We start from the raw sequence: 22,654 nt of genomic DNA, 5'->3' as shown, positions 1-22,654 counted from the left end.
TCCTCGACCTGATAGAAGCCATGTTCCTTCCCACAGCTCTAGCAGTAATTAAATGTCCAGCCCGCCAAAACACTGATACATTGATAGCCAAAGGCAATAACCTTGCAGATGAACAGGCAGCAATAGGGGCAGTAATGACACCCTTACTAACCATACAAGACTGTGAACCTCTCACAACCATGCCCTCCCTCATAGCAGCTCAAAACAGAGTTACTGAGGCCGAAAAACGTCTATGGGTAAAAAGATACAATATCATTGGACAATGGTAGCCATTTTGTGTCTAACGTCATACAAGAGACACTGAAACAACAAACAAAAATTTGGCTGCGTTTACCATCCCCAATCACAGGGAGCTGTAGAAAGAGCAAATGGTATTTTAAAAACCAAAATAGCAAAAATAGTAGTAGATAGTGGAAATAAGCTGAATTGGGTGGATGCTTTACCGCTTGCACTAATGTCTATGCGTTCACAAGCCAGCCGAGTCACGCATCTAACACCGCATGAAATGCTTACGAGCCGGCCCATGCCACTACCATACTTAAGAGGTCCCCATGAGGGACTGTCCCTGGAACAATTACAAGGCGAAATGTTTGACTATTTACGAAGTCTAACCCGTATCCATAGGGCTATCTCCCAGCAGGTGAAAGGCACCACAGAGGACAGAAGGGTCGAAATCCCAGAAGACCTTCAACGCATACTTCCTGGAGAGTGGGTGTACGTCAAGGTGTTCAAAAGGAAGTGGGACCAGCCATGCAGAGAAGGTCCATACAAGGTCATATTAGCTACACCAACTGCCTTGAAAGTTGAAGGTGAGGACGTTTGGTTCCATCTTAACCACTGCTGCAGAGCTAACAACCCAGAGAGGGTGTCGACAGAGAGCACCTCAGAGGAAAACACCCCATCCTCAGTTGCCACCTGGTAGCCACAGGGCTGAGGATGAGGGCCCAAGCGCAGGGGGAGCAGAGAGAGGAGAGAGAGCAGAGACAGAAAGAGAGCAGGGAGAAGAAAGCAGCAGCTCAGAAACAGGTGAAGATGGTAACTTGACTCAAGTTTACATACGTATGTAGACAGAGACCAACAAATACAACATTCCAATTGGAACACTAAAAACCTCATCAATTCTTGATTGGTTAGAAAAGTTCTCTGTTGGAAAAATCTTACAGACTATAGGAGTAATATTTGGACTCGGCGTCCTTCCCCTAGTACAGATCCTGATAAGAAGGGCCATGAGAACGGCCACAGGACAATTTATTATGCTGATACAACAGCAGAAAAAGCTCCCCAAGAAAGGCGAATTGTGGAAACTAGATGAACCGTGGGTAAGATCCTATGCATCCAAAAGATTGAAACCATGATTGACAATACGGACATATGTGAGAATATGGCTGACAATATAAACTTATATGAGCCAATGAAGGGGAACCTGGAAGGGGAATACGAGGTTGTATAGAGAGAGAGAGGGAGAGCCGATTCAGGGTAAGAAATAACCAAATAATTGGCAATAGATTCAGGAAAAACCTTGCTGTTACCAAACCCATACTAACAATCGACTGATTAACATATATAGGTTATCTATACCACGGGGCAATTAGGAGGAAAAGGAGGGAAGTGAATTGAACTAAACAATGTCCTTTCTAACACACAGATTGGTGCAGAGCATGGCCAGCATGTGGAGATCCCTGTATCCAAAGCAGCAGAATCCAGGGTTGGCCTACCAAGAGCGCCCAGCCATGTCAGAGGACCAGCCCCCATTTGAGCCCAGGCTAGGGATGACCTACAGCGGCAACTGGTCAACCACCACGTGCTGCAACGGAAGATTGAGATGCTGAGGGGATCAGGTGGCGTCCTACTGGCGCCTGCGGATGACTGGTACATCCGCCTATGTGCCCGACGGACAGTAACTTGGCAGCATTAACAGCAAAGATAACTATGTACCTTGCTTACTGTACCCTGTATATGTGAAGTTATCATGCATTCACTGAAGAAAATACCAGTAACGACTGTAGTCACAACCACTGTATAAGAATGTCATTATGATTAATCATGCAACAAGAAAAACAAAGACATTATTAGGCTAGCTCTTATACTCTATATACATACGAATTATTCGAGGTGATAATCATGAATTGTGTGTGATACCTACAGATGACAAAATGTGTGACAGATACTGCTGATAATCAATGAAGTATGACTTATGTGCAGCTCTACTGATGTTGATCACTGGAAAATGATTCATGTGTGATAATAGCCAATCTAAATCTTAATGGTATGGGACTATGAAGTCCCAAAGGGGGGATATATATATTTTCTCCCCCTTGCTGTGATTTAAGATATTATATGGGACTATGGAGCCCCAAAGGGGGGAATGTAGTGTAATGTACTGATTTACTGAAGACATATACTGTACCTTTTAGCTGACCTTTAAAAGATATGTGTTGAAGCAATATAATCTGTGCAACTGACAAATTACACACTGGTTTAATATTTCATGTATTCTTATGACACACACACACACTTATTGAGCACTTAAGCATTGTGGTGGAGAAGTACCTAGGACTCACTGTGAATTATTTCTAAAAATAGCATGAGGATGGGTTCAGAAAACACTAGTGGAAAATTAGGGGAATTACAGCTTGTCCTGAGAATGACCCTAGAGGGGGAAGGACTAAAAAGTGCTGAGTCAGCAGAAATATGACACCATTATGGTGGAGAAAAAGTGACTCAGCAGAGGTGGGATATCGTTACGATCAGAGCCAAGTGGGAAGGATTAAGGGAAAGAAATGACTCAGCAGAAATTCTACGATAAAAGAGCGAGCGCAAACAAAGAAATTCCAGCCTTGCTCCGGAGCTTGGCTCATTTGGGTTGTGATGTGTTTGTTGCCTGCGAGCACATTAAACTCAGTTGCATCTGATTCTACGTGTCTCCAGTGATTTTTTGACCTCTGAGTATTTGAGTTTTTGATATCTAATGGAAGACAAAGAAAGTCCGTTTGAGAGAAGAAGAGCGAGGTCGCGACCTTGACTTTTTTGCTTCTACACTACACAGATCCAGATGAAGCTCGTAAATTTGCCAAAAATCTGTCCTTGGCAAACTAAACATAAAGACACTTGGAGGCCGCCTGTTCACCTTTCACTCAGTTGTCATTTAATACGGACTGAGCTATATGACTCTCCTGAGAGGACGAGGACATTGACTTTGGCGCATACATCAGAGTGAATGAACCACAGCCGAGCCTGCACTGTGGGTGTAGACATACTCGCCAATTCCTGTCGGTGAGACTTTTCTCAGAGTATCTGGACAACACCACGAAAATGAGAAGCATATCTATCCCTGGACTACTGACCACCCAGCCAAAAAGAGATGGGATTGTAAACAGGTTCTGCTTGTTTTGTTTTGTTTCTAGGGATGGACGATAAACGACTCTCCTCATGCCATCCCCGTATACAGTACAGGCCAAAAGTTTGGACACACCTTCTCATTCAATGCGTTTTCTTTATTTTCATGACTATTTACATTGTAGATTCTCACTGAAGGCATCAAAACTATGAATGAACACATGTGGAGTTATGTACTTAACAAAAAAAGGTGAAATAACTGAAAACATGTTTTATATTCTAGTTTCTTCAAAATAGCCACCCTTTGCTCTGATTACTGCTTTGCACACTCTTGGCATTCTCTCGATGAGCTTCAAGAGGTAGTCACCTGAAATGGTTTCCACTTCACAGGTGTGTCTTATCAGGGTTAATTAGTGGAATTTCTTGCTTTATCAATGGGGTTGGGACCATCAGTTGTGTTGTGCAGAAGTCAGGTTAATACACAGCCAACAGCCCTATTGGACAACTGTTAAAATTCATATTATGGCAAGAACCAATCAGCTAACTAAAGAAAAACGAGTGGCCATCATTACTTTAAGAAATGAAGGTCAGTCAGTCCGGAAAATTGCAAAAACTTTAAATGTGTCCCCAAGTGGAGTCGCAAAAACCATCAAGCGCTACAACCAAACTGGCACACATGAGGACTGACCCAGGAAAGGAAGACCAAGAGTCACCTCTGCTTCTGAGGATAAGTTCATCCGAGTCACCAGCCTCAGAAATCGCAAGTTAACAGCAGCTCAGATCAGAGACCAGATGAATGCCACACAGAGTTCTAGCAGCAGACCCATCTCTAGAACAACTGTTAAGAGGAGACTGCGCGAATCAGGCCTTCATGGTCAAATAGCTGCTAGGAAACCACTGCTAAGGAGAGGCAACAAGCAGAAGAGATTTGTTTGGGCCAAGAAACACAAGGAATGGACATTAGACCAGTGGAAATCTGTGCTTTGGTCTGATGAGTCCAAATTTGAGATCTTTGGTTCCAACCGCCGTGTCTTTGTGAGACGCAGAAAAGGTGAACGGATGGATTCCACATGCCTGGTTCCCATTGTGAAGCATGAAGGAGGAGGTGTGATGGTGTGGGGGTGTTTTGCTGGTGACACTGTTGGGGATTTATTCAAAATTGAAGGCACACTGAACCAGCATGGCTACCACAGCATCCTGCAGCGACATGCCATCCCATCCGGTTTGCGTTTAGTTGGACGATCATTTATTTTTCAACAGGACAATGACCCCAAACACACCTCCAGGCTGTGTAAGGGCTATTTGACCAAGAAGGAGAGTGATGGAGTGCTGCGGCAGATGACCTGGCCTCCACAGTCACCGGACCTGAACCCAATCGAGATGGTTTGGGGTGAGCTGGACCGCAGAGTGAAGGCAAAGGAGCCAACAAGTGCTAAACACCTCTGGGAACTCCTTCAAGACTGTTGGAAAACCATTTCAGGTGACTACCTCTTGAAGCTCATCGAGAGAATGCCAAGAGTGTGCAAAGCAGTAATCAGAGCAAAGGGTGGCTATTTTGAAGAAACTAGAATATAAAACATGTTTTCAGTTATTTCACCTTTTTTTGTTAAGTACATAACTCCACATGTGTTCATTCATAGTTTTGATGCCTTCAGTGAGAATCTACAATGTAAATAGTCATGAAAATAAAGAAAACTCTTTGAATGAGAAGGTGTGTCCAAACTTTTGGCCTGTACTGTATATATAGTCTGATATTACACCATGAGGGTAAGTTATCTCATTTTCTCTGCTCACAGCCTTGTTTCAAACAGCTGACTTTAATTTACCTTATTATTACCCTTGAATTATTGATGTCTAATCAAATGATCATAAGAAATCTCTGCTGAAACGAGGGTTTAATTTGAGGTTATTGATATAATCTATGTGATTGGATATTGTGAAATCCCGTTTTGAGACTGTTTAGGGGAGCCTGATGGCAAGCCCCGTGTTCCTGATGTGTGGCTTAGTATTCAGGAAATGAGGACTCTTGACACCAGATATCTCGCAGTTAAAAACAGGTTCCTTTTTGTCCCGTATGTTTTAAAGGGCCAGTGTGTAATATTTGGCATGGTTTATTGTCAATATGAATCTGAATCTGAATATTCTACCCATTAATATGTTTATACAAGTGTATGATCACTATAAAATAAAATTCGTTTGGTTTTCGTAGCCTTATAATTATGCTTTTATATATATACATATATATATATATATATATATATATAGCAAGGGCCTTGCTTTAGAGAGATCGCCATCTTGCGCCGCCATGTATGTACGGCAGACCGAGTGGACAATCCAGCCAGCCAGAGAACGCGTTTCGCGTGTATAAATGAACCAACAAAGACAGCGGAAGGAAGGAAGAAGGAGGAGGAAACAGCAGAGTGTTAGTAGTTCGTCGATAGAGAGTAGTGAAAAGTTTTTTTAGTTATAAAGTTTGCGAATGGACCACACTTACCACGCAACAGGAGAGAATGAACCCGAACTGTCATCTGCGAGGAAAAGAAGACGCAACTTCACTCCTTGTGATGCACTCTCTGCGGCGCTTTTCCTCCTGGTGATATCTCCCCAACAATGGCAGCAGTAGCACCGAATCCCATTCTGTGCATTCAGCCTCTCTTCTCACCCACTCAGCATCAAACACATGGAGTTCCTCATCTGTATGCTCCGGCTCAAACAGGTATGGCTCTGGGTCTGTGTCCACTACAAGAAACTCTTCAAAATCGCGTTCAAAGTCGTCCATTGCAGCTACTATAGTCCGGAGATATTGCTAGGCTAAATAAACAGCTGAGCACTGTTTACCGGCTACGCTGTCAGTCAGTGTGCGGGCTGGAGATTGGCGGAGCAGAGAGGGGAGGGGGGTCCCCACTTAGTATCGTAAACGAGTATGTGTGTAAAGTTAGAAGTGTGTCGTTACGCCAGAAGAGTCAGAGTGGAGTGTTACCGGAGTTTCTGGAGTGCTCAAATAAACGGGCCTTTTTCCCGAACACTCCTCTGGTCTCCTGCTCGTGAGGGATTCATTACAATATCGTAACATGGTTTAGATTTCTAAATAAACATTCACCTCGTCGCTAGATAGACCTACTCCTGAAAAACTCGTGCGCAAGGCTTTTTGTCCCTAAGAGGCCACCGTCATTTACCCGACGGGAGGGGTGAGTGAGTGAGTCCTGCAATCTAGAATTTGACCACTGATGTCACTGTTTCCAATGGTTTTCCACCCATTTTACACACTGACCCTTTAAATGTATACCAGTACAGAAACGGAGACTGCTGTTATGTTACTACCTATCAATGCGCGTTATTTGTGCTAAGGAGGAGTGCAAACACGTGCTTGTGCATTTTGGGGTACTTTCCAACTCTTTCCAAGAAAGAATTTTGTTTGTATGCATTTAATAGTTCATTTATCTCAGTTCCTTTTTTTTTTGCTTTTGTTATGGTAATTTTATTTTGGTGCAGTGCAGTCAAACCTAAACCAAATGCTAGGAAAATTATCCACCAATCCAGGGTGCCCACATGCCAAAATTCATGCTGGGGAAATATACAGAATTTAAAAACACTTAAAACCATCTCTGATGACTAATTGGCAATTGCTATCCTAACACTTTCCCTTTATACCAGACAAAATAGAACGTGACCCAGGTGGTAGATTTATACTGGTCAAGGGTAAGGTATTATCTGAGGTCATTACCCTGGTCAACATCTACGCCCCCAATTATGATGATCTAAACTTTTACCAGTCTTTATTTTTAAAACTAAGTGGAGCAGAAGGGGACATTATTATAGCGGGTGACCTTAATTTGACCCTAAACTAGATCGCTCTTCTGATAAAAATCCTGTGAAATGCAGGTCGAGGAAAGTAATCAACTCCTATATAAAGGATCTGGGATTATGTGACATATGGAGATACACACATCCTAATACTAAAGAATACTCATTTTTCTCAGCTGTACATAACTCCTTTACCCGAATAGACTATTTCATTATATCTATGGCAATGGTTCACAGGGTTAGCAGTTGTGAATATCTACCACGTGTAATGTCTGACCATGCCCCCATCTCTATAGTAATGCTTCCTAAAGACAACTTTCAGAAATTTTATAGGTGGAGAGTTAACCCCTCACTATTACATGATCCAGAATTTGATAAATTTATTACCTCCCACATTAAATTATTTTTAGAGACCAACTCTGAAACCACCCCATCACCCTCTATCCTTTGGGAATCACTGAAGGCCTACCTGAGGGGACAAATGATATCTTTCTCTAGTCATAGGAAAAAATAAAGTTGGAAAAACTTGGAACTTCTAGAAGCAGAAATAAGGAGTTTGGAGAAGGAACACTTCAAAACAAGATCAGAAGGGATACACAAGGTCCTGCTAAGAAAATGTAATCAATATAATATATCAAACACATAAAACAGAGAAAGCCCTACTAGGAACTAAGCAGAGATATTACGAACTGGGGGACAAGGGAAATAAATTGTTAGCTTGGCAGCTGAAAAGACAAATATCCACCTCCATGATTCATAAAGTTAAAAAAACAGATAATACCACCACATGTAACCCAAAAGAGATTAATGACTGCTTCCAAGAGTTTTATAAGAATTTATACACATCAGAGTGCGAGAATACAGCAGATAAATGTGAGAAATTCCCTTCCTCCTTGAACCTACCAAAACTATCGGTCCTAGATCAAGCCCTATTGGAACAACCACTAACCAGAAACGAAATTCTAAAAGCTTTAATGTCTCTCCAGTCTGGGAAAGCACCTGGTTTAGATGGGTTCACACCCGAATTTTATAAAAAATTTCATAGCCATTTGATGAATCCTTTAATGGATATGTATCGCCACTCAATCGACAACAAGACACTGCCCCCAACAACTCAAGAAGCCCTAATTACGCTAATTTGTAAACCAGATAAAGACCCCGAACTTATGGGCTCCTATCACCCCATCTCTCTGCTTTCAGTAGAGAGCGAAATATTTGCCAAGGCTATAGCAATGAGGCTAGAAAAACATCTACCATCACTCATTCACAAAGATCAGACTGGCTTTATTAAAAACGGGGCTTCAATGAACAACCTGAGGCGCCTTTTTCATATAATATCAGAGGCAGTTAATTTAAAGGACACACCCGTAATCGTTTCGCTAGATGCAGAAAAAGCCTTTGATCGTGTTGAGTGGTGCTACATGTTTAAAGTTCTGGAACATTTCAATTTTGGTAATTATTTTATAAATTGTATTAGACTCTTATATGATGAACCCAGAGCCAGAGTTGGTACCAATGGAATTATATCAGGCCCCTTTGCTATTGGACAGGGCACAAGACAGGGGTGCCCTCTTTCGCCCCTGATCTTTGCCCTCATCTTGGAACCACTGGCTCAACAAGTGAGAGAAGAATCTAACATAATGGGAATTTCGATTGGAAAAATTACACACAAAATTGCCCTCTATGCTGACGATATACTTTTGTTTTTAATCAATCCTGATACATCCCTTGTAGCCTTACTGAACTTGACTGACACCTTCAGTGGTTCTTCCGGCTACAAAATTAACTGGACTAAAAGTGAGCTCTTCCCAATATTAAAAAAAAAAAAAAAAATTATGGCGAAAACGTAGTTTCTTCCAACACTAGAATTAACATAAAAATATTCACAAATGAAAAAACACTAATGGCGATAAGTAGTGTTTAACTTTTGATTGAACACTAAATTAAAACCCTTGGCGCATACTGCAGCACAATCAAACAGATGCGCAACTCAGAGCATCAGAAGTGTCTCTGACACCAGACTCAGAGCGGACCGGTGGGAACTGGAAAATGCATATTTTAAAATCTATTTAATCATTATTTTGAGTCACATTGTTGAAAGAATTTAGTCGTCTCTGTTTAAGCAGGATAATAGCAAGTCTCCATTGTGCGTCGGGCTTTCTATTTCCTTGTCGGAGATTTTATCTTTTTTAATTACTACTTATGTTTTTCAAGTGATTTCCCAAATTTGTTGTTGAGTTGTGATATGCCAATTGCTTTTGGCAAATCTGGCACTCTGTTTTCTAGGGGTTGTCGGGGCATATTTTTAAGTGCAACCACACATCTAATGACCTCTTGGACATGTCTGCCAGCTCTGAGTGCGCTCGTTGTCAGTATCAGACTGGTGGGGGTTAGTGTTGCGTTTAAGGCCTCCCCCAAAAAAATGAAGAAAAAAAAACGAGAGTGGAGAGAGGAGGACTAGGACTTCCAGATATGCAATTATATTACTGGGCTGCCCAAGTAAGACCATTGTTTTACTGGTTTGATGATGAAGAGACCCCCTCCTGGACACAAATAGAAAGACATATCTTAGGGGCGTCAGTAGCGTAGTGGATAGTGCCGGTGCCCCATGTACAGAGGCATCGCCTCGCTGCAGCGGCCGCGGGTTCGAATCCGGCTCGCAGCCCTTTGCTGCATGTCAGTCCCCACTCTCTCTCTCTGTCTCCCCATTTCACTCTCTGTCCTGTCAATAAAGGCAAAAAGCCCATAAAAATAATCTTTAAAAAAAAAATGAAAGACATATCTTAAATATAAAAGATTTATCGCATATCCCGTATTGTTTTAACAAAAAAACTGTAAAGAAATACACAGACAACCCAATCATTATTTACTCAGTTAACATTTGGGGCAAAATTAACTATTTTTTAGGACAAGTCACCTCCTTATCTCCACTTACCCCAATCATGTCTAACCCGTCCTTAGATTTTGTGCAGAAGGACCTGGGCTTTAAAGTTTGGGCCCAGAAGAATATAATTAAGATTGATGACCTATATGATGATAACATTTTAAAGTTATTTCAGCAGTTGAGAGACTCCCACCAATTGCCAGCTACACATTTTTATAGATATTTACAACTGCGCCACTTTATATGATCACAACTGGGGGGAGCCCTGGAAAAACCAGAGCTTTAACAGTTAGAATTGCTGCTTACCCAAAGAATTAACAGAAAGCATACTTCGCGAATTTATGACCTTTTAATGTCATACAATAAAGCTAATACTAACCTGGTCAAAGAAAAGTGGTCCTTATTGCTCACAGATGCACAAAAAGGATTTATTAATACAAGATATAAAATATGTAATTTCAAAACCATTCACAGGTTCTATTACACCCCTGAAAAAAAGCTAGAACAATGGTGGAAAGACATAGAATATACACTCAAGAAAGTCTTAAATATGGAACTTAATTTATCACCCTCCATAGTACTTCTTGGGGACTACTCTAATCTCCAGTTCGACTCAATACACTCAGCAGATTTCTTGGGACTGGCAGCAAAAAAGTGTATTCTGTCTAAATGGATTGTTGAGGACCCCCCTAGTCACTCACACTGGGTAAATGAACTCAACTACTGTATGCCCTTAGAAAAGATCACATATAGTATTAGAGGTAACCCACAGAGATTCTTAAAAACATGGCAAGCCTGGATTAACTTCCTAGAACAGTGATCTGTTAAACCTGTACTGCACCACCATTACTTTTATTTCCATCAGCACCATTCATGCAAAATGTTCTTTCTTTTTTCTTTTTTATCTATTTCATTGTTTTCCTTTTGCACTGATATGGCAGTCTCTATGTGAAATATATTTGGAGGAGATGCTGTGTAATTGAAATTTGCATATCATTTTGATCTTTAATTTGTTTTTTTGATTTTTAGTTTTGGTTGTTTATCTGTTTTTGTTTTTTTATTTTTTACACATATACTTGATTGTTTTTCTCGCTTGTAGCTGCTGAACTATGTTCTGTAGCATAAAGATGATCAATAAAAATAATGTTCCAAAAAAAAAAGATAAAAACAGCAACAAAAACATTGAACATAGGCCAAGACCAAATAAAACAAAGTGTGTTAAAAAAATCAATAAATAATAAAATCAATAAAAGAAGGATAGAAACTAGACACACAAATTTACTGTAAAAAAGCCTTTCTGTCAAAGTATGTTCTTAGTAGTGTTTTAAAGGAAGACACTGAGTTTGCCAGCCTAAGTTCCTCAGATTAGGAGTTCCACAGCTGTGGTATGGGCTGAAATATGTGCCACCAGAAACTGAATTTGAATCATTTATATCTGAATTTGAATTTCTAAACTTTAATAATTGCATTGAAAAACTGAATTTGAATCACATAATTTGAAATTGAATCATTTATATTTGAATTTCTAAACTTGAGTAATTGCATTGAAAAACTGAATTTGAATCACATAATTTGAAATTGTGTTGTTAATTTGAATCATTGCATTGAAAAACTGAATCTGAATAGTATAATTTGAAATTGAATTTATTTCTATATATCTTCACATTCAGTTCTCACAATTCAAATTCAGTTCTCAAAATTCAATTTCAATTTACTGTGACAGACATCTGGGTAGTTTAAGGATGAAGGAAGAGCAATCGAGCGCAGATACACAGGATTCCTCTTCAGCCAATCAGCACCTATGTTTTTGAGCACGTAGGAAGAAGCGCTCGCCTTGATCCATAGACCATAGACAATAGGCTCATTCAAGATGAACTGCGCCTTGCCTGAAAAGTACACGAGAGCAGGCGGCCGCAGCGGGGGGCGGTGACAAAAAGCTGCTTCCAGCAGCCTTCAGTCTGTACAGGAAGTCACAGACACACTAACATCCTGTCTGGAATGATGTCAATTCATAAAAAAGGCGATCGGCGCACAATGCATGCCAGTTAGTTTTGTGTCCGACTTCATCCCGACTTGCTCTGACGTATTACAAAAGTGGACGGCAATAAAACTGCGAGAGCGAGGCGGCCGCAGTTTTTAGAGCCAAGCACTCAATTGCTCTCCACCAACTGCACCGCCTGGCTCTCACCTGATCTAACAGCTGATTGGTTAAGATGTCGACTCAACAATATGACGTTTTAGATCAACTATTCATTTTTGTTGGATTTTAGAGATTAAGGTTGTATTTGTCTGATCTGAAGGTTTATTCTGTGAACAGGAAACATGTTGTGTGACTGATGGTGAAGTTTAGTTGTCAGAGACTGAATACATTCATCATAAACTATACAGAGTCTACTGTACTATATTAATATTGAACGGTTTAATTATTGAAGTATTCAGCAACACAGAGACTTGTGGTCAGTGGGATGTGAGGATTCTTAAAATAACATCAGATGTGAAGCCCTGACTGTATCTGACTGAGCCTTAATGAAAGCTGTTGTCTTGGTTTTTTTTTTCCTCTGAAAATATTAACCTTATAGTCAAACACAGTTTATTCAGCCTGTGTAGTTGAGGGGACAGGTCAAACTGATATGATGCTGATTTACAGGAGAATTCATATCAAATGGAGGTTAAACCATGAACATAAACTACAGATCACCTGTAAAACATCTTAATAAATTAATCTATAATAATTAAAACAACTGGAGACTGAAAACAAACTGATATATGGGTCTGATCACTTTTTTAATGAACTGACATCATTCCAGACAGGATGTTAGTGTGTCTGTGACCTCCTGGACGGACTGAAGGCTGCTGGAAACTGTCGGGAAACTGTCCGACTTCACCGCAGCTTTTTGTCACCACCCCCCGCTGTGGCCGCCTGCTCTCGTGTACTTTTCAGGCGAGGCGCAGTTCATCTCGAACGAGCCTATTGTCTATGGTCTATGGATCAAGCCGAGCGCTTCTTCCTACGTGCTCAAAAACGTAGGTGCTGATTGGCCGAAGAGGAGTCCTGTGTATCTGTGCTCAATTGCTCTTCCTTCATCCTTAAACTACCCGGATGTCTGTCACAGTAAATTGAAATTGAATTTTGAGAACTGAATTTGAATTGTGAGAACTGAATGTGAAGATATATAGAAATAAATTCAATTTCAAATTATACTATTCAGATTCAGTTTTTCAATGCAATGATTCAAATTAACAATACAATTTCAAATTATGTGATTCAAATTCAGTTTTTCAATGCAATTATTAAAGTTTAGAAATTCAAATTCAAATATAAATGATTCAAATTCAGTTTCTGGTGGCACATATTCAGCCCATACTGTGGGACTCTAATGGAAAATGCCCGGTTTCTTTTAGTAACGAGGCGGGCTGTAGGAACAGTTCGGAGAGTCCTACCTGAGGAGCGTAAGCAGCGGCTAGGCTCATAGGGTGGAAGTTAATCTAAAATGTATGTTAGAGCAAGGCCATGTAGGGCTATAATAGTAATTAGTGAAAGTTTAAAATCAATTCTATGCTTAAAAGGTAGCCAGTGTAGCATTGCAAGGGTGGGAGTCATATGGTCTTGTCTCTTATAATTAGTTAAAATCTGGCAGCCGAGTTTTGAACAAGCTGGAGATGGGAAATGGCATTTAGACTGAGCCCTGAATACAAGAAATTACAGTAGTGGGGGGCGGCAGTAGCTCAGTCCATAGGGACTTGGGTTGGGAACCGGAGGGTTGCCTGTTAGAGTCCCCGTCCAGACCAAAATATGGAGCGTGGACTGGTGGCTGGAGAGGTGCCAGTTCACCTCTTGGGCACTGCCGAGGTGCCCTTGAGCAAGGGGCGTGGGGCGCCTCACCAAGGGCAGCCCCCTCACTCTGACATCTCTCCAATTTGTGCATGTATAGGTTCTGTTTGTGCGTGTGTGTCTTTCGGACCTGTGTGTAATTGACAAGCAAGAGTGAAAACATTGAATTTCTCCTCAGGGGGATTAATAAAGGAAATAAACTTAAACTTAAAAACTTAAAACTTAGTCCAGATGTGATGAGATAAAGGCATGAAGAAGGTCTGCTTGAGATAAAAAGTTTTTTACTTTTGAAATGTTTCTAATTTGATGGAAGCACGATTGCACAACCTTGGTTGCTTTACATTGGAGGACAGGCTCCCAAGGTTCTTATTTAAGTTAGAGGTCAGGTTTGGGGGTCCAAAAAAAAAAGGACCTCAGATGTGGACTCATTGAGCTGGAGGAAGTTTTATGACATCCAGCACTTAATATCTGAGAGAAAAGCCATAACATGAGAGAGATTGTCACTACCAGTCAGCGGAACATGAAGTTGCATGTCGTCCACGTAACTATGAAAATTAATATTATAATTACGGATTATCTGACCCAGAGAAAGCATATAAATAAAAAACAGAGGAGGACCTAGAATTGAGCCCTGGGGAACACCACAAGAGAGGGGGGTTGGGGATGAAGAATATTCTCCCATTACAATAGATGAGTTGATTAAAACAGGAGTAGATAGGGGGACATGCCTCATTTAGCAGGATAGAGAATCCGGGGCTTAACCAGGATTGAGTAGTAAAGGAAGAATCAATACTGCTAGACATAATAAAATCTTGGAATAAAAAAGATTTGTTTGCAAGGGACCTTACATTAAGAAAACTAAAAACAGCTAAAATGCTAAAGCTGGGATCAGCAGACAGTACAGCTAAAGGGTACAAGTGAGGTTGAACTGATGTGCTGGGGTCTGTTACTGGAGTGGGTGGAATGGGGAGTAAAAGTAGTAATCTCTTATTGTAGAATAAGCAGATCAGCTGGGTCTATAGGTGGGGCAGTTTGTGATCCTGTGATCCTCACAGGTATAGTATTGATAGAGCCGTACTCAGCAGGACCCAAGGAAAAATGCTCAACATTATGGACAGGAGTGGCTTCTGGAGCAGGGTCGTGCTGAGGTAAGCATCAGTCAGAATTAAAAGCAATATGCTGGATCAAGTTTTTACAAGCTGTTTAAGATCCCCTGTGTTCAGGTGTAGGCTGTCAAATTACATTAAAATTAAGTTTTTATCCATTAATGCAGACTGTTACGATGGCTGAAACGTTCAGGGGTTTTTGAGAGAGTGGGAATTGGGCCAGAAAAACACAGGTTTTGCTCAGGTTCTGAATTGTGATTGCCATAGATTTTAGTTGCATGCAGAGTTTAAGTAATTGTTTATCCATGACGTCATTGGTACCCACATGAACAATCAGTGTGTGAGCTGAGGGATGCAGGTCTGTGTGCACTGGTGACAATTTAATAATGTCTGAAACTTTGCTGCCAGGAAGGCAGTAGGTGATAGCACCTGGACGTTCAACAAATCTGACGATTTTGGGTCGTCTGTCTCTACTGCCTCGCTTAAAGACGGCGAGTTTGGATGAAAGAGGTTGCGGATTGCAATTAGCCACTTTAGCTAGGGTAGTGGCAACGACAGCAGAGTTAAATGAACACGATTCATCTGGTGTGCCTGTGGAGATGATGTTACTAGTACCTACAGCAGTGTCCACTTCTCTGTTGAGCAGTTATGTTGAAGACTGGGGGCCAGGAGGACTGCACCCAGAGTTGGATAATGCTGGAGGGGAAAGGCGTCAGTGATGTTTTCCATGGGATACCGGGATCGTCTGGGAAATCCACCACTTTTTTAAGGTTTTGGAGAGGACTGGGGCGGGTGGCTCCGGAGCAGTTCAGCATCCGGCTCAGTTAGCATCTCGAGTGGAGCAAAGTAGTTGGAGATGGGGACCGGGTCATCATCCCTGTCTGGTGAGAGAAGAGGAAGAGAAATCTTTCTCCCATTCTTCACAACGAACACTCAGGAGAGAGGGTGGACTGCCGATGGGCCGGGAGTGGGACTTTCAGCCCATTTCTCAGAGCTGGAGGGAGCATCTTGTTGCAGTGTATCCAGCCGGGAAAGGAGCAGCGATTACCACTGGAGGACAATGTTCAGGACACTCTCAATGGAATAGAGTTCGGATATGACTGGATAGCTCGGAATCTACTGGGGTAAGTGAAATCTAGCCTGGCGTTGCCAGACCCAATTTGCAAAACGCGAATGGGTCTGGACACGGAGCGTACATTTCCTCTATTCCTGAGGGGCGGTATCAACAGCTGTCACTCAAAGTGCCCCTTCACACAATTGCAAAGACGGAAAACCAATCAGAGTAAACAAAACTTGTGACATAGGCTAGCAGAACGCCACTGTAAACAGACCAGCAAGCAAGTGCAGCGTGCAGCGGAGATGAGCTGTGATGATGTCTGGGAAAGAGTGTTGCCATCTTAACAGATTTCCTCCTCACTGTGGACGAGTTGCATGGCTGTGATTCCCAGCTTGGTTGCTTCCCTGACCTGCTCCTCCATGAGATCAACTAGCGGAGAAACAACAATAGCCACTGGGTTTTCACTGAGTCCCATCTTTTTCCCAATCAATGGAGCCAGTTGGTAAATTAAACTTTTACCAAACCCCGTAGGAAGGAAGGCAAACATCTTTTTTTTTTTTTCAACAAAAGCTTTCGGTGCAGCCATTTGCTCTGCTTTTAAAGAAAATGTACATTCCAGTACGTTCAACACATTTACCATTGCAGTTTCAAAATCAGTAGCCATGTTGGTTGTTTACGAAAGGCATTCACTCCGCTCCTGGTCCCTCCTATTCTGATGATGTGATTTCAAATAACCCGCCCCAAAGTAATAAACTGTTGTGATTGGCCCGGTATGCTTTAACCGATGCAAGAATTTGACTTAATGATTGCATGGCCAGACTGATCTGCAGAGCAAAATTGAATATGAGCTTGCCAGATCAGGATGGTTTCACCAGGCTAAGTGAAATCATGCTGCAAAGAGAAATAAAACTGCCAGTGCACAGAGCTTTTAGTGGTGGGCAACGTTGTTTTAGTAAGCCAGCAATGAGCTAATGTTGGCTCCTAGCAGGCACCGGCAATTACACACAAGGGCTCCCATAAGGAGCCCACTGCGATCATCTGTTTTAGTAGCTGTAAGTGGTATTGATGCTCAGATGGAAGACTTCAGAGAAGAAAACGTACCGGCATGGGCCCAGAACTGGGCCCGCTGCCGAAGTTTTGCCTTCTGTAGTTGTAGTAGTGGTAGCCAGGGAGGAAATCGAGTCTCCAGGTAGATTAACCCAGGTCACGGGTCAAAACTTAAGATCCGACATCCAACAAAACATTTTACTTGAGTAAAAATACATACATGTTACATACAAGTAGTGCGCATGCGTCCGCGCGTGCAGTCTGTTGCAGTCGCTCCTGCTTGTTTTCTTAGTTTTCCTACTTTTTTGCTTTATTAAGTTATAATAATAATAATAATAACACATTTTATTTGTTTGGCGCCTTTCAAGGCACTCAAGGTCACCTTACAAGTAAATAACAGAAAACATAAGAACAGTACAGTAGCAAATAATAAATATACAAATAACAAACATGCAGAACATAGAAATAGCAAAATAAATGTACAAGTAATAAATATAGAGAACATACGAATAGATGGCTAAACGGATGGATAAACTATTTGGATTAAAGGGAGTAGGCAGTTTTGAAGAGGTGTGTCTTGAGGTGTGATTTGAAGGTATCAACTGAGTCCAGATTACGGATCTGTAGTGGGAGAGTGTTCCAAAGTCTGGGAGCTGAGCAGCTAAAAGCACGAGCACCAAAAGAACTGAGTTTGAAAGGAGGTGTGGTGAGCAGAGCAGCCGATGAAGAACGGAGTGGACAAGGGGGGATATATGGGTGAAGCATGTTAGAGAGATTTGGGGGGGGGGGGGGGGCAGATTATGGAGGGCTTTGAATGTTATCAGGAGGAGTTTATATTGTATTCTTTGCTGGACAGGGAGCCAATGGAGCTGGATGAGGACTGGAGTGATGTGATCAGAGGATCTAGTGCGAGTGATTATTCTAGCAGCAGAGTTCTGGATGGTTTGTAAACGGTGAATGAGTTTGTGTGGTAGACCGGTGAGAAGGGAGTTACAATAATCCAAACGAGAGGTGACCAGTGCATTGATGAGGACTTCTGTAGAATGCTGAGAAAGGGAGGGGCGGAATCTGGAGATATTATAGAGATGAAAAAATGCGGTGCGTGAGGTGTTGTTGATGTGGGAGGTAAATGAAAGGGTACTGTCCAGAATAACACCAAGGCTTTTAACTTGTGATGTGGTGGGGACCAAACAGCCGTCGATGGGAATACTGTGGGGGTGGGCTTTGGAGAGTGATGACTTGGATCCAATGAGGAGAACTTCACTTTTATTGGTGTTGAGTTTGAGCATGTTATTTGACATCCAGTTATTGATGGCTTGCAGGCAGTCAGTGAGGGCAGCTGGGGGTGAGGTAAAGTCGGGTTTAGTGGAAATGTAAATTTGGGTGTCATCGGCATAACAATGGAAGTGGATACCAAAGTGATGGAAAATATTGCCAAGGGGGAGGATATAGATGATGAAGAGAAGAGGGCCTAGCACTGAACACCGTGAGTGAGTAGTGAGGGCGACGATCTGGTGTTTTGGCCTTGAATGAACTGTGAACGGTCGGACAGGTATGAATGAAACCAGAGAAGAGCAGTGCCAGAGACCCCAGTGCCAGCCAAGCGATCGAGGAGAAGGATTGAGTGAGATATAGTGTCGAAGGCGGCACTGAGGTCAAGGATTATGAGAATGGTGAGAAGACCAGAATCTGCTGCGAGAAGAAGATCATTTGTTATTTGAATGAGAGCTGTTTCTGTGCTGTGATTGCGATGGAAACCGGACTGAAATGGCTCAAGGAGGCTGTTTATTGACAGATGGTCTTGGAGTTGGGAGGCTACTGTGCATTCTATGACTTTAGAGATGAAAGCGAGGTTGGCGAAGCGAAGTTAGGTATTTGTGCTTGTTTTTTTATGACTGACGCTTTGAAACTGCACCCTCTCCAAACACGCTGATTGAGAGACTTGTGCTCTGTTTCCTCACTCTGGAATTACTTCTTTCATTTGGACCCGGCATCATTGTGCAACAACTTCATGGCCGCATTGTTTACTCCAGAGATCAGCTGATTGCACTGAGGCTGGCCGGCTTGGCGGCCGGAACATCAGAGATCCCAGCTGAAATGTGGAGGAAAACACACAGAGGATGCAGGGGAGGAAGTAAACAGCGGAGGAAAAAAAGCAAAGATTATGGAGAAGAGGAAATATAAGCCCTGTCTCCCCTCTCTCATCATGGGCAACGTGAGGTCGCTGGCAAATAAGACGGACGAGCTAACAGCAGTCACCAGGAGTCAGAAGGAGTACCGGGAATGTAGTCTGATGTGCTTCACTGAGACATGGCTTCACCAGGACATTCCTGACAACAACATCTCCATCAGTGGCTTTCAGACTGTTCGGGCTGACCAGGACTGCACCGAGAGCGGTAAGCGCAAAGGAGGGGGGCTTGCCGTTCTAGTCAACAACCGATGGTGCAGTCCTGACCATATTTCTATTAAGGAACGTATCTGTTGCCCAGACATTGAACTGTTTGCTGTTGGACTCAGGCCGTATTATTTGCCCAGGGAGTTTTCACATGCCATTATTGTAACTGTTTACATCCCCCCCTCTGCCAACCCGACGTTGGCATGTGATGTCATTCACTCCACCATAGCCCGCCTGCAGACTAAACACCCGAGTGCCTTCATAGCTATCTCGGGTGACTTCAACCATGTCACCATGGCAACAACATTGCCCACCTTTACACAGTATGTGAGCTGTCCTACCAGAGAAGAGAGAACACTGGACTTGCTGTATGCAAACGCCAAGGATGCATACAGCTGCTCCCCCCTCCCCCCTCTGAGTAGGTCAGACCACAACCTGGTGCACCTCAACCCCTGCTATGTACCACTAGTCAGGAGCCTGCCTGCAACCATGAGGACAGTGAGGAGATGGTCGGAGGAGGCTTATGAGACACTGCAGGGCTGTTTTGGTGTGACAGACTGGCAGGCACTCTGTGAGCCACATGGGGAGGACATTGATGGGCTCACAAAATGCATCACGGTCTACATCAGTTTCTGTGTGGACTCCACTGTCCCAGCCAGGACTGTCCATTGTTATCCAAATAACAAACCGTGGGTAACAAAGGACATCAAAGCCATCCTCAATGCAAAGAAGAGGGCCTTCAGAGCTGGTAACAGGGAGGAGGTGAGAACAATACAGGGGGAATTGAAGATGAAGATCAGGGAGGCTAAGGAGAGGTACAGGAGGAAGCTGGAGTGGAATGAGGACCGTCACTGGCTTCAGGACGAACAACAACAGAGGAGTTGAAGGCAGCATGGTCAGGGCCAATGAACTGAATCTGTTTTTTTAACAGATTTGACACTGCTGGCCCTGCCTATCCCCCTCTGACTCTTCTGCTGTCTGTCTTGGACAACCATCACCCACTCCACCCTCCTCCCCCACTCCTCCCTACATGGCGGTGGAAGCTATGAACGAGCTAACCCTCGTCTGGGATCTGCCGAGTTTTAAAAATGCCGGCTATTTTGTCGCTTTATGTTGATGTCACATCTAGGGATGGGTACCGAACTCCGGTACTGAACGAGCCCCGGGGCTACATTCTTCAAGACCGCAGTATTGATCAGCTCTGACCTTAATGGACAACATTACTCTTTGTGGCAGGTAACGGTCCACAAACCTCAGTGCACTTTAGGGACTGTTCTTTACTTGTCAGGGGAGGAGGGTGGCTGGTTGATTTTCATTTTATTTATTTATTTTATTTTGATCCCCCCTATGTTAATCACTTATTGATGCTGTTTTTGAAGTATGAATAAGTCAATAAGTAATTTATTCCATTGAAATATCATTGATGTATTATAGAAAAGTGATTTATCTTTTTATAAATGACAAAAGGCACATCTGCATAATTTTTGCTATGGTATCGTGATACTACTCAGAACCGTGATACTTTCACTGGTATCGTACCGTGGGTCCCAATTTTGGTACCGTGACAACACTATTATTTTATGTATTTTACATTTCAAGTTGTAAAAAGTAAAATGTTTTGTTAAAAAACTATTTTGTTGCATAATGAGAATTGAGAAAATAAAGCAATTTATGTTCTTAATTTGTTTTTTTCTTCCTCAAAAAGTATCGATAAGACCACCGTTAAAATACCGGATCAATAAGCAGTATCGATAAGAGTAGTAGTACCGTTAAAATCTTAACGATACCCATCCCTAGTCACATCCCGCCTTGAATATCTCCAATCAGCACCAAGTAAACCCCAAGCCCCAGCCAGGAGTTTCTCGGGGCCATTCTGAGTACCTACTCCGAGGCAGGGACTTGTTTAGCCCCTGTAGAAGTTCCGGAACTCTGTCCTTTGGGGGTGGTTCCTGCGGTGGAGACACGCACCAACGGCCCCGGCCCCGTAAAATTACCCCTAAGTTCCTGCAGTGGAAACGGGCCTACCGACTGCACTCTCCATCATGAGGACTACACCCCTCCCCCACCTGTCATCACCTCCACAATGTGCTTCACTGCTGACGATGTGAGAAGACAGCTGATGAGACTCCACTCAAATAAGGCTGCAGCCCCAGGGTGCTCAAAGCCTGTGCCCCCCAGCTATGTGGAGTACTTCAGCATGTCTTCAACATGAGCCTAAGTCTCCAGGAGGGTCCCCATGCTGTGGAAGATATCCTGCCTCGTTCCTGTACCAAAGACGTCGCATCCCAGTGGCTCCAAGGGCTACAGACCCGTGGCACTGACCTCCCACATCATGAAGACCCTGGAGAGACTCGTCTTGGAGCAGCTCCGGCCCATGGTCAAGCCACTTTTGGACCCCCTCCAGTTCGCCTATCAGCCCCGACTTGGAGTTGAGGACGCCATCATCTACCTGCTCAACCGCGTCTACGCCCACCTGGACAAGCCGGCGAGCACTGTGAGGGTCATGTGTTTTTGACTTCTCTAGTGCGTTCAACACCATCCGTCCAGCTCAACTGGGTGACAAGCTGACAGCAATGCAGGTGGATGCCCCCCTGGTGTCCTGGATTGTAGACTACCTGACTGGCAGACCACAGTATGTGTGCTAGCAACGCTGTGTGTCAGACAGAGTGGTCAGCAATACCGGGGCCCTGCAGGGGACAGTCCTCTCTCCCCTTCCTCTTCACCCTCTACACCACAGACTTCAGCTATTGCACTGAGACCTGCCATCTTCAGAAGTTTTCTGATGACTCTGCTATAGCTGAATGTATCACCAAGGGTGATGAGGATGAGTACAGGGCTGTTTTGGATAACTTTGTCACATGGTGTGAGCAGAACCATCTGCAGCTCAATGTGGCAAAGACAAAGGAACTGGCTGTAGATCTGAGGAGGACCAAGACACCGGTGACCCCTGTTTCCATCCAGGGGGTCAGTGTGGACATTGTGGAGGACTAAAAGTACCTGGGGTACACAATGACAATAATTTAATTTAACTTGTGCAATAACCCCATTTCACCTTGACTGTATATATTCTGTGTATTATCTATTTATACTATATATATATATACTTTTATTTTTTGTTATTAATCCTGTTTATTTGAACTATATATTTGTAAATACTGTTGTTAAATTTCTTATATTTTCACTTATCTTTCCA

General features: G+C 42.8%; 1 protein-coding gene across 1 annotated transcript in view; it reads right to left on the bottom strand.

Annotated features, from left to right (window-relative positions):
* nelfb (negative elongation factor complex member B) overlaps nucleotides 1-22,654 on the bottom strand; it is a 90,351-nt gene that overhangs the window by 44,664 nt on the left and 23,033 nt on the right. The gene's annotated exons all lie outside the window — the stretch shown is intronic.

Source organism: Epinephelus lanceolatus, chromosome 9 (genome assembly GCF_041903045.1).
Source record: "Epinephelus lanceolatus isolate andai-2023 chromosome 9, ASM4190304v1, whole genome shotgun sequence".
NCBI classification, from domain to species: domain Eukaryota; kingdom Metazoa; phylum Chordata; class Actinopteri; order Perciformes; family Serranidae; genus Epinephelus; species Epinephelus lanceolatus.
Note: the sequence above shows the minus strand (reverse complement) of the source record. Positions and strands in the feature narration are given on the sequence as shown.